This window comes from Bos indicus, chromosome 19 (assembly GCF_029378745.1).
Source record: "Bos indicus isolate NIAB-ARS_2022 breed Sahiwal x Tharparkar chromosome 19, NIAB-ARS_B.indTharparkar_mat_pri_1.0, whole genome shotgun sequence".
In the NCBI taxonomy this organism is placed as follows: domain Eukaryota; kingdom Metazoa; phylum Chordata; class Mammalia; order Artiodactyla; family Bovidae; genus Bos; species Bos indicus.
The window spans coordinates 7,772,931-7,789,159 of NC_091778.1; the positions used below are offsets into that span (position 1 = coordinate 7,772,931).

General features: G+C 41.2%; 1 long non-coding RNA gene across 3 annotated transcripts in view; it reads left to right on the forward strand.

Annotated features, from left to right (window-relative positions):
• Positions 1 to 9,807: 9,807 nt before the first annotated feature.
• Positions 9,808 to 16,229, forward strand: part of LOC139177497 (uncharacterized) — a 28,058-nt gene continuing 21,636 nt past the window's right edge. For all 3 annotated transcript variants that reach the window (XR_011561893.1, XR_011561895.1, XR_011561894.1), the window contains exons 1-2: positions 9,808 to 10,106; positions 15,421 to 15,590. This is a non-coding gene — a long non-coding RNA (uncharacterized lncRNA). The remainder of the gene's footprint in view (positions 10,107 to 15,420; positions 15,591 to 16,229) is intronic.

Consider the following 16,229-nt stretch of genomic DNA (forward strand, 5'->3'; position numbering starts at 1 on the left):
GAGGATGCTGTGAAAGTGCTGCACTCAATATGCCAGCAAATTTGGAAAACTCAGCAGTGGCCACAGGACTGGAAAAGGTCAGTTTTCATTCCAATCCCAAAGAAAGGCAATGCCAAAGAATGCTCAAACTACTGCACAATTGCACTCATCTCACAAGCAAGTAAAATAATGCTAAAAATTCTCCAAGCCAGGCTTCAGCAATATATGAACTGTGAACTTCCTGATGTTCAAGCTGGTTTTAAAAAAGGCAGAGGAACCAGAGATCAAATTGCCAACATCCACTGGATCATGGAAAAAGCAAGAGAGCTCCAGAAAAGCATCTATTTCTGCTTTATTGACTATGCCAAAGCCTTTGACTGTGTGGATCACAATAAAGTGTGGAAAATTCTGAGAGTTGGGAATACCAGACCACCTGACCTGCCTCTTGAGAAACCTATATGCAGGTCAGGAAACAGCAGTTAGAACTGTTAGACATGGAACAACAGACTGGTTCCAAATAGGAAAAGGAGTTCGTCAAGGCTGTATATTGTCACCCTGTTTGTTTAACTTCTATGCAGAGTACATCATGAGAAACGCTGGACTGGAAGAAACACAAGCTGGAATCAAGATTGCCGGAAGAAATATCAATAACTTCAGATATGCAGATGACACCACCCTTATGGCAGAAAGTGAAGAGGAACTCAAAAGCCTCTTGATGAAAGTGAAAGAGGAGAGTGAAAAAGTTGGCTTAAAGCTCAACATTCAGAAAAGGAAGATCATGGCATCTGGTCCCATCACTTCATGGGAAATAGATGGGGAAAGAGTGGAAACAGTGTCAGACTTTATTTTTCTGGGCTTCAAAATCACTACAGATGGTGACTGCAGCCATGAAATTAAAAGACACTTACTCCTTGGAAGGAAAGTTATGACCAACCTAGATAGCATATTCAAAAGCAGAGACCTTATTTTGCCAACAAAGTTTCGTCTAGTCAAGGCTATGGTTTTTCCTGTGGTCATGTATGGATGGAGAGTTGGACTGTGAAGAAAGCTGAGTGCTGAAGAATTGATGCTTTTGAACTGTGGTGTTGGAGAAGACTCTTGAGAGTCCCTTGGACTGCAAGGAGATCCAACCAGTCCATTCTGAAGGAGATCAGCCCTGGGATTTCTTTGGAAGGAATGATGCTAAAGCTGAAACTCCAGTACTTTGGCCACCTCATGTGAAGAGTTGACTCATTGGAAAAGACTCTGATGCTGGGAGGGTTTGGGGGCAAGAGGAGAAGGGGATGACAGAGGATGAGATGGCTGGATGGCATCACTGACTCCATGGACGTGAGTCTGAGTGAACTCCGGGAGTTGGTGATGGGCAGGGAGGCCTGGCGTGCTGCGATTCATGGGGTCGCAAAGAGTCGAACATGACTGAGCAACTGATCTGATCTGGTCTACCAACCATAATATAAGATACATCTTATTTCTGCCTGTTCTGAGCATGAAGGCAGTCATGGAACATGGATGTAAACCACAAGTCTTTGCAGAGAATTTCATAATTTGGAGATCATATGATTCCCATAGGTGTGCCCTTGAGCCTTCACAGCTAGATGGAGGGTCACTGCCCCATGGCCACAGTGATCTTCATCTGTATTAAATGTCAAGAGGCCCTTTTGTCTCGAGTACAAGCTCTTTCCTAGAACCCTTACTGGATTCTAGCATATTGAGTATTATTTGCTGCGTGACCCATTTTGCTAGAGCCTCATTTTCTGTCCAGGTTAACTCCCATCCTTTACTTTTCTCCTGAAAGAGAATTCCCTCGAATAGCCATTTAATAAATCGTGTCTTCAGAATACCACTTCACATCAAAGGTGCATTCAGCTTGTCTCACACTCTGCCTAGACTTGCAGTTGCCTCCTTTAAAGCCCTTTGACCTCCTCTTTGTCTTATGGGCCCAGTGGTTTCATCCACCATGTATGTTTTTGCATTGTACACCCCTTCTTCCTTCTCCACCCATTTCCCTGCCTGGAATCGTTTTACCATTTTACATATATGCATATGGTTTTGGGTCCCCAGGTCTTTGACTGGAGGTCGTATCAGACCAGAACAACCTGGCCCTTCTGTCAATCTTCACCTTGGCTAACATACTTGACTTAGTGATTCTAGGCCAGGTTTCTCATTGCAATCTTTTCCTTCTAGCATTTTAAATTCCTCCAACTAGAGTACATAGAGTGGATCTGTTTGGGACTCTTCAATATTGAGGGACCAATGTGTGTGTGTGGGGGGGGGGGTCTTATTGATCCACCCAACTTTTGATAGTGCTGCATTAAGACATTAATTAAGTACCATCCATAGGCACTTCATTAATCTTGTTTCTTAATAACAATCTAAGATTTCCACTCTGCTAGAATGAGTCCCGTTATTCTCCCTGTCTCTCCTGATTTCTTGTTAATGTAAGACCCATAGAAGACACTAAGACAAGTAATCTGATAAGTCTTCTTGAATTGCTCAGTTTCACATCAGTAAGGTTTCATGTGATGCCCATGCAAAAGGAATCCTCTTCATCAACATTTTTGCCAACGTTTTGCTGAGTCAGCATATTTGATGGACGAATATCCTGATCACAGTAATGGCAGTCCATCACAGTTTGATACAAATCATATTAGTTGCTTAATCAAGGGTGTCCCATCTGGAATTTATAGAATAGGAAGAATCAGACAGTTCCCCTTCTCAAACTTTCTAGTGACTTTATCCAGCTGAAACAGGCTGGCTGTTCTTTAGGGAATAATCTGCTGTGAGTCTGGATCATGTATAGCTGTCTATGACTGGCTTAGAAGCCATAGTGAGGTGCTTATAGCATAAATGATGCTATAACAAAGTTGTTATCCCAAGATGTGAAAAGACTGTAAGAAATGTAGAGGCATTTGAAAGAGTTTGCAATGTAACAAATTATATCATATTTTATTTTTAATAAATTTATTCATTTTAATTGGAAACTAATTACTTTACAATATTGTAGTGGTTTCACCATACATTGACATGAATCAGCCACGGGTGTACATGTGTTCCCCATCCTGAATGCCCCTCCCACATCCCTCCCCATCCCATCCTTCTGGGCCATCCTAGTGCAACAGCCCCAAGCACCCTGTCTCATGCATCGAACCTGGACTGGTGATCCATTTCACACATGATAATATACATGCTTCAATGTCATTCTCCCAAATCATCCCACCCTCACTATCTCCCACAGAGTCCAAAAGACTGTTCTATACATCTGTGTCTCTTTTGCTGTCTCGCATGTAGGGCTCTCATTACTATCTTTCTAAATTCCATATGTATGCGTTAATATACTATATTGATGGTTTTCTTTCTGGTTTACTTCACTCTATATAGTAGGTTCCAGTTTCATCCACCTCATTAGAACTGATTCAAATGTATTCTTTTTAATGGCTGAGTAATACTCCATTGTGTATATGTACCACACTTTCTTATCCATTCATCTGATGATGGACATGTAGGTTGCTTCCATGCCCTGGCTATTATAAACAGTGCTGTGATGAACATTGGGGTACATGTGTCTCCGTCAATTCTGGTATATGCCCAGCAGTGGGGTTGCTGGGACATATGGCAGTTCTATTTCCAGTTTTTTAAGGAATCTCCACACTGTTCTCCACAATAGCTGTACTAGTTTGGATTCCCACCAACAGTGTAAGAGGGTTGTGTCTTTGTATTGTTTGTAGACTTTTGGATATCAGCCATTTTGACTGGCAGGAAATGGTCCCTCATAGTGGTTTTGATTTGCATTTATCTGATAATGAGTGATGTTGAGTATCTTTTCATGTGTTTGTTAGCCATCTGTATGTCTTCTTTGGAGAAATGTCTGTTTAGTTCTTTGGCCCATTTTTTGATTGTGTCATTTATTTTTCTGTAATTGAGCTGCAGGAGTTGCTTGTATATTTTTGAGATTAATTCTTTGTCAATTGCTTCATTTGCTATTATTTTCTCCCATTCTGAAGGTTGTCTTTTCACCTTGTTTATAGTTTCCTTCATTGTGCAAAAGCTTTTAAGTTTAATTAGGTACCATTTGTTTAGTTTTGCTTTTATTTCCAATGTTATGGGAGGTGGGTCATAGAGGATCTTCTGTGGTTTATGTCGGATAGTGTTTTGCCTATGTTCTCCTCTAAGAGTTTTTTAGTTTCTGGTCTTACATTTAGATCTTTAATCCATTTTGAGTTTATTTTTGTGTATGGTGTTAGAAAGTGTTCTAGTTTCATTCTTTTACAAGTGGTTGACCAGTTTTCCCAGCACCACTTGTTAAACAGATTGTCTTTTCCCCATTGTATATTCTTGCCTCCTTTGTCAAAGATAGGGTGTGCATAGGTGCATGGATTTATCTCTGCGCTTTCAATTTTGTTCCATTGATCTATATTTCTGTCTTTGTGCCAGTACCATACTGTCTTGATGACTGTTGCTTTGTAGTAGAGCCTGAAGTCAGGCATGTTGAGTTTTCCAGGCCCATTCTTCTTTCTCAAGATTGCTTTGGCTATTTGAGGTTTTTTGTATTTCCATACAAATTCTGAAATTATTTGATCTAGTTCTGTGAAAAATACTGTTGGTAGCTTGATAGAGATTGCATTGAATCTATAGATTGCTTTGGATAGTATACTCATTTTCACTATATTGATTTTTCCAATCCATGAACATGGTATATTTCTCCATCTATTTGTGTCCTCTTTGATTTCTTTCATCAGTGTTTTATAGTTTTCTATATATGTTTTTTGTTTCTTTTAGTAGATATATCTCTAAGTATTTTATTCTCTTTGTTGCAATGGTGAATGGAATTGTTTTCTTAATTTTTCTTTCTGTTTTCTAATTGTTAGTGTATAGGAATGCAAGGGATTTCTGTGTGTTAATTTTATATCCTGCAACTTTACTATGTTGAATAGTAGTGGTGAGAGTGGGCACCCTTGTCTTGTTCCTGACTAGGGAAAATGCTTTCAATTTTTCACCATTGAGGATAATGTTTGCTGTGAGTTTGTCATATATAGCTTTTATTATGTTGAGGTATGTTGCTTCTATTCCTGCTTTCTGGAGGGTTTTTATCATAAATGTTGAATTTTGTCAAAGGCCTTCTCTGCATCTATTGAGATAATCATATGGTTTAAGAAATGAAGAACCCCAGGGTTAGTAGAAGGAAAGAAATCTTACAAATTGGGGCAGAAATAAATGTAAAAGAAACAAAAGAGACTATAGAAAAAATCAAACAAAACCAAAAGCTGGTTCTTTGAGAAGATAAAATTGACAAACTATCAGCCAGACTCATCAAGAAACAAAGGGAGAAAAATAAAATCAATAAAATTAGAAATGAAAATGGATACATCACAACAGACAACACAGAAATACAAAGGATCATAAGAGACTACTATCAGCAACTATATGCCAATAAAATGGACAACCTGGAAGAAATGGACAAATTCTTAGAAAAGTACAACTTTCCAAAACTGAACCAGGAAGAAATAGAAAATCTTAATAGACTCATCACAAGCACAGAAATTGAAACTGTAATCAGAAATCTTCCAGCAAACAAAAGCCCAGGACCAGACGGCTTCACAGCTGAATTCTACCAAAAATTTAGAGAAGAGCTAACACCTATCCTACTCAAACTCTTCCAGAAAATTGTAGAGGAAGGTAAACTTCCAAACTCATTCTATGAGGCCACCATCACCCTAATACCAAAACCTGACAAAGATGCCACAAAAAAAGAAAACTGCAGGCCATTTATCACTGATGAACATAGATGCAAAAATCCTTAACAAAACTTTAGCAAACAGAATCCAACAACACATTAAAAGGATCATACATCATGACCAAGTGGGTTGTATCCCAGGGATGCAAGGATTCTTCAACATCCACAAAGCAATCAATGTAATACACCACATTAACAGATTGAAAAATAAAAACCATATTTGAATGAGATACTTTCTAGGTACAGTAATATGGGTTGTAGGTTTTTCTCTTTCATCACTTTAAGTATGTCCTGCCATTCCCTTCTGGCCTGAAGAGTTTCTATTGAAAGATCAGCTGTTATCCTTATGGGAATCCCCTTGTGTGTTATTTGTTATTTTTCCTTTCCTGCCTTTAATATTTGTTCTTTGTGTTTGATCTTTGATAATTTGATTAATATGTGTCTTGGGGTGTTTTGCCTTAGGTTTATCCTGTTTGGGACTCTCTGGGTTTCTTGGACTTGGGTGACTATTTCCTTCCCCATTTTAGGGAAATTTTCAACTATTATCTCCTCAAGTATTTTCTCATGGTCTTTCTTTTTGTCTTCTACTTCTGGGACTCCTATGATTCGAATGTTGGGGCATTTCACATTGTCCCAGAGGTCTCGGAGGTTGTCCTCATTTCTCTTAATTCTTTTTTCCTCTCTGCTTCATTTATTTCTACCATTCTATCTTCTATCTCACTTACCCTATCTTCTGCCTCCATTATTCTACTGTTAGTTCCCTCCAGAGTGTTTTTTATCCCATTTATTGCATTATTCATTATATATTGACTCTTTTTTATTTCTTCCTTGTTAAACATTTCTTGCATCTTCTCAATCCTTATCTCCAGGCTACTTATCTGTAACTCCATTTTGTTTTCAAGATTTTGGATCATTTTTACTATCATTACTCTGAATTCATTTTCAGGTAGAGTTCCCTATCTCTTCCTCTTTTGTTTGGTTTGGTGGGAATTTATCCTGTTCCTTTACCTGCTGAGTACTTCTCTGCCTTTTCACCTTGTTTATATTGCTATGTTTGGGGTGGCCTTTCTGTATTCTGGCAGATTGTGGTTCCTCTTTATTGTGGGGGTTACTTGCTGTGGGTGGGGTTTGACGGGTGGCTTGTCAAGGTTTCCTGGTTAGGGAAGCTTGTGTCAGTGTTCTGGTGGGTGGAGCTGGGTTTCTTCTATCTGGAGTGCAATGAAGTGTCCAGAAGTGAGTTTTAAGATGTCAATGGGTTTGGTGTGACTTTGGGCAGCCTGTATATTCAAGCTCAAGGATATGTTCCTGTGTTGCTGGAGAATTTGCGTGGTATGTCTTGGTCTGGAACTTGTTGGCTCTTGGGTAGTGCTTGGTTTCAGTGTAGGTATGGAGGCTTTTGGATGAGCTCTTATCGATTAATGTTCCTTGGAGTCAGGAGTTCTCTGGTGTTCTCAGGTTTTGAACTTAAGCCTCCTGCCTCTGGATTTCAGTCTTATTCTTACAGTAGCCTCAAGACTTCTCCATCTATACAGCACTGATGATAAAACATCTAGGTTAATGATGAAAAGTTTCCCCACAGTGAGGGACACCCAGAGAGGTTCACAGAGTTACATGGAGAAGAGAAGATGGAGGAGGGAGATAGAGGTGACTAGGAAGAGAAGAGGGGGAATCAAAAGGGGACAGAACAAGCTAGCCAATAATCAATTACTTATGTGCTCTCCACGGTCTGGACCCCTCAGAGATGTTCACAGAGTTACACAGAGAAAAGAAGAGGGAGGAAGGAGACAGAGGTGACCAGGAGGAGAAAGGGGGAATCAAAAGGAGAGAGACAGATTCAGCCAGTAATCAGTTCCTTAAGTGTTCTCCACAGCCTGGAACACACAAAGAGACTCACAGAGTTGGGTAGAGAAGAGAAGGGGGATTGAGGAGATATAGGTGATCTGCTGGAGAAAAAAGAGAGTCAAAAGGGGGAGAGAGTAATCAAGCCAGTAATCTCCCTCCTAAGTAAAAATGGGTACTGAATATTGGATTCTTAAAGGTACAAAATTGATCAGATCAGATCAGATGAGATCAGTTGCTCAGTCGTGTCCGACTCTTTGCAACCCCATGAATCGCAGCACGCCAGGCCTCCCTGTCCATCATCAACTCCCGGAGTTCACTCAGACTCATGTCCATCGAGTCAGTGATGCCATCCAGCCATCTCATCCTCTGTCGTCCCCTTCTCCTCCTGCCCCCAATCCCTCCCAGCATCAGAGTCTTTTCCAATGAGTCAACTCTTCACATGAGGTGGCCAAAGTACTGGAGTTTCAGCTTTAGCATCATTCCTTCCAAAGAAATCCTAGGGCTGATCTCCTTCAAATGGACTGGTTGGATCTCCTTGCAGTCCAAGGGACTCTCAAGAGTCTTCTCCAACACCACAGTTCAAAAGCATCAATTCTTCGGCACTCAGCCTTCTTCACAGCCCAACTCTCACATCCATACATGACCACAGGAATAACCATAGCCTTGACTAGACGAACCTTTGTTGGCAAAATAAGGTCTCTGCTTTTGAATATGCTATCTAGGTTGGTCATAACTTTCCTTCCAAGGAGTAAGCGTCTTTTCATTTCATGGCTGCAGTCACCATCTGCAGTGATTTGGGAGCCCAGAAAAATAAAGTCTGACACTGTTTCCACTCTTTCCCCATCTATTTCCCATGAAGTGATGGGACCGGATGCCATGATCTTCGTTTTCTGAATGTTGAGCTTTAAGCCAACTTTTTCACTCTCCTCTTTCACTTTCATCAAGAGGCTTTTGAGTTGCTCTTCACTTTCTGCCATAAGGGTGGTGTCATCTGCATATCTGAGGTTATTGATATTTCTCCCGGCAATCTTAATTCCAGCTTGTGTTTCTTCCAGTCCAGCATTTCTCATGATGTACTCTGCATATAAGTTAAATAAACAGGGTGACAATATACAGCCTTGACGAACTCCTTTTCCTATTTGGAACCAGTCTGTTGTTCCATGTCTAATAGTTCTAACTGTTGCTTCCTGACCTGCATACAAATTTCTCAAGAGGCAGATCAGGTGGTCTGGTATTCCCATCTCTTTCAGAATTTTCCACAGTTTCTTGTGATCCACACAGTCAAAGGCTTTGGCATAGTCAATAAAGCAGAAATAGATGTTTTTCTGGAACTCTCTTGCTTTTTCCATGATCCAGAGGATGTTGGCAATTTGATTTCTGGTTCCTCTGCCTTTTCTAAAACCAGCTTGAACATCAGGAAGTTCACGGTTCACATATTGCTGAAGCCTGGCTTGGAGAATTTTGAGCATTACTTTACTAGGGTGTGAGATGAGTGCAATTGTGTGGTAGTTTGAGCATTCTTTGGCATTGCCTTTCTTTGGGATTGGAATGAAAACTGACATTTTTCAGTCCTGTGGCCACTGCTGAGTTTTCCAAATTTGCTGGCATATTGAGTGCAGCACTTTCACAGCATCCTCTTTCAGGATTTGGAATAGCTCAACTGGAATTCCATCACCTCCACTAGCTTTGTTCGTAGTGATGCTTTCTAAGGCCCAATTGATAACAAATACCAAAAAACAAAGATTAAAACTCTAGAGTAGAGGTTAGACTCTCAAAAATACAATATTAAAAAAAAAAAAAAACAAAGTCACCAAAATTATAAAATATATATATGAAGTTTGCTTTAAAAACAGGGTCTTTTTTTTTTTTTTGCAAGGTAATAGTAGATTATAAAAATGAAAATTAAAGGAGTAATAAAGGGCTTAAAAATATTTTTTTTAATTTAAAAAATGATAATAGTAAAAATATATCTAGGAATTTCTCTGGAGCTGTTGTGGACAGTGTGGGATCAATTCAGTTTCAGATAGTTCCTTGATCCGGCTTATACTTCTCAAGATCTATAGGCCCCTTCCAATGTAGTCAGTGCTAACTACAGGGTTTTAATCTGTTGCACCTGTCACTTCCAAAACGGTTCCCTGTTTACTTTAGCTTCTTCTGTTTGCTGTTTTTTTCAGTGTTTAATTTCCACCCTGACACAAGGGGGCGAAGGTCGTCACTTATTTAGGCTCACTTGTTCAGTCGTGCTGTGGGGAGGGAGGAACACTGCAAACAAATATCACTGGCATGTGTGGGGAGTGCTCACAGTGTTTAAGCCGCACTCGGTTTGCCCCCACTCATGGCATGTGTGCTTTCATGGTCTACACTTCGCAGGCTCTAGGTTGCTCTGCTGGGAACTGTCTGAGGTGGGCCCTGGGTTGTGTGCACTTTCCAGGTCTAAGCCACTCAGATTCAGGTTCTTGAGAACTCCCCAAAGGCGCGGACTCAGTTGGGCCTGCGTTTTGTGCCTTTCCCAGGTCCGAGCAGCTCAAGTGACCAGGAGCGCAGTCATCCCCAGGTGGGTGGTGCATCTTATCGCCTCCCCTGTCCCGGCCTCTTGGTTTTGTGGGTGTTCAATGGGCGCGTCTTCTCAGGTGTGCCGTGAGTCTCTTCTGGGGAGCTGATCTCTGGCTGCGACCCTCCCGGTGGATGTCAACCATCCAGAATCCTAAGAACTCTCGGTTAGCAATGGAGCCTGTTTGCAGTGTGGTAGAGGATGCCTCTCTGGGCCTGTGATTGCCCCTTTCCGGCTCTGGCTGCCCTTGCCTGCCTGTCTCTGGCAGGAGATGGGCAGCTCCACAGCTAGCACTCAGTCCTTTGTTCTGTGAGCGGGCCTGGCAGTGCCGCAGGTTAGGGCTTTTACCAGGATAGTTCTCTTTCTTCTTTCTCTCTCTCTCTCTCTCCCTTTTTTTTCTCTCTCTCTCTCTCTCTCTCTCTCTCTCTCTCTCTGGCTATCCCACAGTTTGGGTTACTATCTTATGTTAGTTCCCTCCGATTGCCCTCAGGGCATTCAGGCTCAGTCCTTACCCTAAGCAATGCAGCCCACGCCTCCCTGTTCAGCCCCTCCTTGCTGGTGGTGGCTGTGAGCCCTGGGAGATGTTAGGCACGTAATCTGTGGGTTTTATTTATTTATTTATTTATTTTTCCTCCTGAGATTATGTTGTCCTCTGAGATTCCAGGATTCCCCACAGACCGCTGGTGAGAGTGTTTCCTGGTGTTTGGAAACTTCTCTTTTAAGACTCCCTTCCCGGGACAGATCTCCATCCCCACCTCTTTTGTCTCTCTTTTTGTCTTTTATATTTTGTCCTAATTCCTTTTGAAGACAACGGGCAGCCTTTCTGGGTGCCTGATGTCCTCTGCCAGCATTCAGAAATTGTTTTGTGGAATTTGCTCAGCGTTCAGATGTTCTTTCGATGAACTTGTGGCAGAGAAAGTGGTCTCCCTGTCCTATTCCTCTGCCATCTTAGAACCTCCCCAGCAAATTAGATTTTAAAATTAAGAAGATTATGGCTTCTTCTTAGTAGATGTAAATAATTCTGAATCTTGATTTTGGACAATTACTATGTTTTACATACATTTTTATACCATTTCATTTTCTATTTTTCTATTAAACCAGATAATTTTAGATTCAGAAAGTCTCTTCCATACCCTCTGCCCTATACTATCACCTTTTCATTTTTCTAGTTTTTTTTTTTCTTTTTCTCACTTTCTCTTTCTTTCTCCCTATCTTGTAATGGTAATAACTTATCTTTAGATGGTGTTTTAACGTACAAAATGCTATTACATAGAAGTTTTCATTTATCCCTCTCAACAAATCAATATGATAGGCATAGATGCATTTATTTTCCTATTTTATAGATGGCAATAAGACCCAGAGTTATTAAATGAGCCACACAATACCTCATAATTAGTAACTATGCATGAACCAGTCTACTTTGATAAGCTCAATACCAAATATACAGCTTGCTTCAATTCAGAAGTACATTCTCTTTCCAGAAGCTAAGCAAAGCTAGAGCAAAGCTACTATGTGCTATCCAACATAATATGGCAGGAAGAACATTGCTTTTAGAGGCAGATATTCTTGGATAAAATCTCTGCTCCATTCCACATTATTCATTTATTCAGGAAATATTCACTGCATGCCTCCCATGTAGTAGTGTCTTGACAGGCACTGGGCATAAGCAGGGAGTAGGAAGTTGGAGCTGCTGGTTCAGTGAATGAGCTTCTCAAACAATGAGCCACATTCATTGATGGGAACAAACTCATAGACTATAATGAAATGGTAGCTGAAAAATACTACAAAGAAAGTGAAAGTGTTAGTCACTCAGTCATGTCCAACTCTCTGACTCCATGGACTGCAGCCCTCCAGGTTCCTCTGTCCATGGAATTCTCCAGGCAAGAATACTAAAGTGGGTTGCCATTCCCTTCTCCAGGAGATCTTCCCGACCTAGGGATGGAACCCAGGTCTCCAACTTTGCAGGCAGATTCTTTACCATCGGGGCCACCAGAGAAACTGACAAAAAAAGTATAGTGGGATAAAAGAGGGGCTATGGCAGAGGGGGTATCCAGGGATGATGTGATGTACTTCAGACAAAGGGTATCTGGAAAGCCCCTTTTCCAGAGATAACACTGGAGTGGAGATAGACGTGATGAGAGATTTATTCCACAAATATCTGGAAGAGAAATGGATCAGAGAGTGTTCCTCAAAGCTCAATCACATTAGAATTGCCTGGGGGTCTCTAAGGACATCACCAAGACCTACCCTAGAGCTACAAATTGAATTGAGCTGGCATGGAGTTTGGAAGATCCTTTGGAAGAACTCTTCTTTCAAATAGATATTTATTATTCTGTCCTCCCTCCTTTTGTGTGTGCCTGAAATGCTGGTGCATAAGAATCACCTGCAGGACCTGTTAAAATTCACAGTGAGACCCCACTCCCAGTTTCTGATTCTGTGGGTCTGGCTTGAGAGTTGGGATTTTACTTCTTTTCCCATCCTTCTCCTCCTTCTTCTCCTTCTCCTTCTCCTTCTTCTTCTCCTTCTTCTTCTTCTTCTTTTTTTCCAGATAAGGAAGCTGAGGTTTAAAGAAATTCTGAGAAATATCTGGAGAAGGTAAATCTGTAGAGACAGGAAGTGGCTTGGTGTTTGTGATTGGGAATGGAAATAAGGAGGTGACTACAAATGAACAAGAGGTTTCTTTGGGGATAACACAAATGTTCTAAAATTAGACTTGGGGAAGGATCCTCAGTCAATCAGTCATGTCTGACTCTTTGTGACCCTATTTGCTGTAACCCCTAAGCTCCTCTCTCCATGGAATTTTTAAGGCAAGAATAATGGGGTGGGTTGCCATTTCCTAATCCAGGGGACATTCCCGACCCAGAGATGGAATCCTATCTCCTGTGTCTCGTGCATTGGCAGGCAGATTCTTTACCACTGAGTCACGTAGGAAGCCTGTGGAAGGATGCATGATTCCATAAATTTACTAAAAATCATTGAATTGTACACTTAAAATGAATAAATTTTATGGTATTTAAATGATACTTCTTCTCCCCTTCTCTTTGCCATGAAGTGATGGGGCCAGATGCCATGATCTGAGTTTATTTAATATTTAGCTTTAAGCTGTTTTTTTTTTTCACGCTCCCCTTCATCCTCATCAAGAGGTTCTTTAGTCCCTCTTCTCTTTCTTAGAGTGGTATTATCCACATATCTGAGGTTGTTGATATTTCTCCTGGTAATCTTGATTCTAGTTTGTGACTCATCCAGCCCAGCATTTCTCATGATGTGCTCTGCTTATAAGTTAAATAAACAGGGTGACAATAAACAGGTTTGTAGTACTCCTTTCTCAATCCTGAACTAGTCAGTTGTTCCATATAGAGTTCTAACTGTTGCTTTTTGACTGGCATACAGGTTTCTCAGGAGACAGGTAAGATGGTCTGGTATTCCCCTCTCTTTAAGAATTTTCCTCAGTTTGTTATGATCCACACAGTTCAAGACTTTAGTGTAGTCAATGAAACAGAGGTAAATGTTCTTCTGGAATTCCCTTGCTTTCTCTGTGATCCAGAGAATGTTGGCAATTTGATCTCTGGTTCCTATGCCTTTTCTAAACCCAACTTGGACATCTGGAAGTTCATGGTTCACATAATGCTTAAGCCTCGTGTGCAGGATTTTGAGCATAACCTTACTAGCATGAGATTAGTGCAGTTTTCTGGTGGTGTAAACATTCTTTAGTACTGCCCTTCTTGGGAATTGGGATGAGGATTGACCTTTTCCAGTCCTGTGGCCACTGGTGGGTTTTCCAAATATGCTGAAATGTTGAGTGCAGCACTTTGATAGCATCAACTTTTGAGGACTGTAAATACTACTGGAATTCTGTTGCCACCATTAGCTTTATTGACAGCAGTGCTTCCTAAGGCCCAGTTGACTTTGCACTCCAGAATGTCTTTCCCTGGGTTAGTGACAATGCCATCATGATCATCCAGGTCATTAAGATCTTTTTTGTACAGTTCTTCTGTGTATTAATTTATTAACAGTAGTCATATATGCCTGTGAGAGTTGGATCATAAAGAAGGCAGAATGCTGAAGAATTGATGCTTTCAAACTGTGTGGCTGGAGAAAACACTTGAGAGTCTCCCTGAGCAAGGAGATTAAACTAGTCTATCTCAAAGGAAATCAACCTTTGAAAGTACTGGTGCTGAAACTGAAGTTCCAATATTTTGGCTACCTGATGCAGAGAGCTGACTCATTGGAAAAGACCCTGATTCTGGGAAAGACTGAAGGCAGGAGGAGAAGGAGAGGACAGAGGATGAGATGGTTGGATGGCATCACTGACTCAGTGGACATGGTTTGAGCAAGCTCCAGGAGTTGGTGATGAACAGGGAAGCCTGGCGTGCTGCAGTCCATGGGGTCTCAAAGAGTTGGAAACAACTGAGTAACTAAACTGAGACATCTCATTAGAAACCACCCTGAAAAAAAGAGGGTGGAATGAAATATATAATATTTTGAAAGAACAAACCACTGACCTAAAACTCTATATCTAATGAAACAGCCCTGCAAAATTGAAAAAGAAATAAAAACTTTTTCAGACAAATAAAAACTGAGGGAATTCATCAGCAGCAGGTTTGCTTTGGGAAAAAAATGCTAAAATAAGCTTTTAAGGGGAAAAAAGGTGGTATAGGTCAAGAAGTCAGAGCATCTACATAGAATATAAAAAGTGCCTATTACGTTGTCTTAAAGCTTATGGAAGGCATGAAGTTTGTCCTGTTCATCAGGCATCACCGAGGCTTAGCAAAACACATGCACACAATAGATCCTGAAAGACTGCTGAATAGTTCAGCTCAGTTCAGTCACTCAGTCGTGTCCGACTCTTTGCGACCCCATGAACCGCAGCATGCCAGGCCTCCTTGTCCATCACCAACTCCTGGAGTCCACCCAAACCCATGTCTATCGAGTCGGTGATGCCATCCAACCATCTCATCCTCTGTCGTCCCCTTCTCCTCCTGCCCTCAATCTTTCCTAGCATCAGGGTCTTTTCAAATGAGTCAACTCTTGGCATGAGGTGGCCAAAGTATTGGAATTTCAGCTTCAACATCAATCCTTCCAATGAACACCCAGGGCTGATCTCCTTTAGGATGGACTGGTTGGATCTCCTTGCAGTCCAAGGGACTCTCAAGAGTCCTCTCCAACACCACAGTTCAAAAGCATAAATTCGTCGGTGCTCAGTTTTCTTTATAGTCCAACTCTCACATCCACACATGACCACTGGAAAAACCATAGCCTTGACTAGATGGACCTTTGTCAGCAAAGTAATGTCTCTGCTTTTTAATACACTGTCTAGGTTGGTCATAACTTTTCTTCCAAGGAGGAAGCGTCTTTTAATTCTGCAGCTGCAATCACCCCATGCCCAAGGGCAGGAGCGGTAGCCGAGAGGAGCTACCCTGCCTCAGAGGTAAGGAGCAGCGGCTGCCCTTTGCTGGAGCAGCCGTGAAGAGAGACCCCATGTCCAAGGTAAGAGAAAGCTGAATGGTACATGAACAAATGTTCTGGAGTTTTCTTCTCACTAAGGTATACTCAGAAAATCCAAAGGCAGCTATGAAAGCTGTATTTCCTAAACTAAATGGAAAGATAAGGTAGCTTTGTATATATCTAAGATTTTTTTATGTCTTAAAAACATGTTAAAAGTCCCAGGCTAAAACCTAAACCCTAGCATTCACAGGAATTCTCCCTTTCTTACAAAATATATGTTCATTTGCATGATATAGCCTGCCAAAATCATGTCAGGGAGTGGTTAGCTTGTGGAGCAAGAAAATACTCCCACAGGAGAGCCTGCTGGAATTCTCCTTCTGCCCTTAAGAGGTGATTTTTATATTGAAGGCAGATTGGAAGACTAAGAAGGACCATCATCCTCTGTCAGTTCAGCCCCTGGTTCACCTGGGTATTACTGGCATAATGTTATATCCAAAGATCCAAAACATCCAAATCCCTCCTACAAAGTCATCTTTCCTCTCAATGTTTACCAAGGCCCCCAAAAAATCAAATTAGGTATATTAGTAGCCACCTCCTGTGACTTTCATGCAAGGATCCATGAAAGACAGGCTTATACCTGGAGACAGATGAGTGGGATTTTGCTTATCCCTCTATCTAATT